Genomic DNA, 2,319 nt, shown 5'->3' with positions numbered 1-2,319 from the left:
ACATAGTGAATAAAGTGGAAATAAAGGCCAAAAACGGCGAAAAAAATCATAATTTTGCATGTCCAAAAAATGGCCACAAAGGCAATAGTATAGTATGTCGAAAAATGTCAAACTTTGACATGTCATAAAAATGGCAGCAGAAAACAACATATTGTAGCTTGTAGAGTCGCCACATAGTGAATAAAGTGGAAATAAAGGCCAAAAACGGCCAAGAACATCATAATTTTGCATGTCCAAAAAATGGCCACAAAGGCAATAGTATAGTATGTCGAAAAATGTCAAAATTTGACATGTCATAAAAATGGCAGAAAACAACATATTATAGCTTGTAGAGACGCGTCATATTATGGTATGTTCTAAGAAAATGCCAGAAATGTCATAAATGGCATCAACAAATTTTATCGGCCCCTAATAAATACAACATAGAGAGCAGCTGGATAAGAGATGAGTGATGTGTTGTCGTATTTAAAAAGACTCCCATCTAAAGTTTGACTTTTGAATCACTGATCTTATCAACGTGTGTTTTTAAAGTCATGTAAAGTGGAGAATTTGAGTTTTCCACTGATGTCAGATTTGCCCCTTTAAAACGTTCAGTCGCTCCGCAGTGAACGTGGTTACATCATCAATTCCTGCGCATTGATTGGCCAGAGAAACCACGTTGTTCCGTCCACTGAGCCAATCAGCGAGGGCTGTGAAGGCTCCTGTGTCCCGATTGGATGACGCCTCCAGCGTCCATGTTTTTCCCGGAAATTTGAACACACGGAGGAAAAACGAGACGCAGCACGAGTGTTTGTTTACAGGAAAACATACCCAAAAAAACAGCATATTAGCAAAACAGAGCTCAGCAAAAAGCGAGACCAAGATGTGAAGATGACGGTGAACAGCTGAAGAGACGCTGCAGCTGATCCTCGTCACAAACAGCTGATGCAGCAGCAGGAGGAGGACAGGCAGGACACAGACCAGTTTGGAGACATTAGCTGATGTTTGGTGAGTGACTTAATTTTTACGGTGTACTTAAAGTGAATCTCTTTGAACGACTGTCGGGGGGTGAATTAAATGTGCGCCACACTGACGATGCCTGCTGCTCAGCCCGGATAATTTGTTCACCAAAGTGACTGATGTGTTTTGTATTTTATAGGAAACTGCGGCGTCTCCAAAACTGAGCGAAACGACAGGCGCTGTGAGCCGCTGCAAGGGTAAGATTTAAAGAAAACAGCTGACTGCACTGTGCTGAATGGGATCAGTATGTGTATCGGCCAAATATCTATGCAGTATTAACACCACAGCGTAGTACTGATTGTACTTTTGTGTTTTCAGCTGCTGGAAGCGAGGAGAGCTGTCTCTGCCGAGGAAGAAAAGGATGTTTGGAGAGGGATCACATCAGACATGACATTAGATGAGGAACACACCGCAGAAGGCTGCGTTTTGGGCCACCCTGAGACAGACCGGCACCGACTGCAAACGACCCCGAAGCAACAAAGAGACATTCAAGCATCTCATGAAATAAAAAACAATAATAAATAAAGCTTCATATTTTCAGTATTTTCCTGGCAAATGTGTCTTTTTCTCAATGAACTGATATTGTGACAGGTGTCTTCAGTAACTGAATAATAATATTAATAATAATAAATATAGTAATATATTTATATTATATTGTTATTATTATTATATGAATAATAAATATAATAATAATAATAATAATATATCGACATATTATTATAATATAATATGAATAATTATATAATAGTGATAATAATATATTAATATTATATAATAATAATAATAATAATGATAATAAACTATTATATTATATTTAGCACGCAAAACAATATATATATATATAACTTATAAGGGTCATATAGTGTTGAAACAGAAAATTCAGTGCATTTTTTGAAAAGTTGACTGATAAATGAGTCCGGCCGATAATCGAACTGAAAACTTCTGATCAAAAAAAATATCGGCAGCGACGTCTGTCGAAACTCGACTGATATATGTCAGGCCGATAAAGGCCACCCCCCACACCCACCCCCCCATAACCCCCCACACGCCCCCCTCTGTCGGAAGCGAGCAACTGCACCCTTTTTTTTTCTCTCTCAAACTTTATTGAAAATGTTCAACATGTACATTTTTGATTATTTTATTTTTCTTATATAAAAAAGACTATAAAACAATTTATTTATTACTTTATTAATAATAAAAAGTTCAGAAAAAAGTTAAATAAAATCCAATTTCTTTCCATTGTTCAGTTTTAAATCTTTATTAGTTATAAAATATGTATACAAAATGTATATAATATGTACATGAATGTGTATATAATAA

The 2,319-nt window shown here is 36.4% G+C and overlaps 1 long non-coding RNA gene across 1 annotated transcript; it reads left to right on the top strand.

Annotated features, from left to right (window-relative positions):
* Positions 1–525: 525 nt before the first annotated feature.
* LOC121955001 lies at positions 526–1,477 on the top strand. Its single transcript, XR_006106584.1, has 3 exons — positions 526–987; positions 1,139–1,196; positions 1,318–1,477. It is a non-coding gene; the product is annotated as an uncharacterized LOC121955001 (long non-coding RNA).
* Positions 1,478–2,319: the final 842 nt, after the last annotated feature.

The sequence above is a fragment of the Plectropomus leopardus genome, chromosome 15 (assembly GCF_008729295.1).
Source record: "Plectropomus leopardus isolate mb chromosome 15, YSFRI_Pleo_2.0, whole genome shotgun sequence".
NCBI classification, from domain to species: Eukaryota; Metazoa; Chordata; class Actinopteri; order Perciformes; family Serranidae; genus Plectropomus; species Plectropomus leopardus.
The sequence above is the reverse complement of the archived record's forward strand: the minus strand, read 5'-3'. Positions and strand labels throughout refer to the sequence as shown.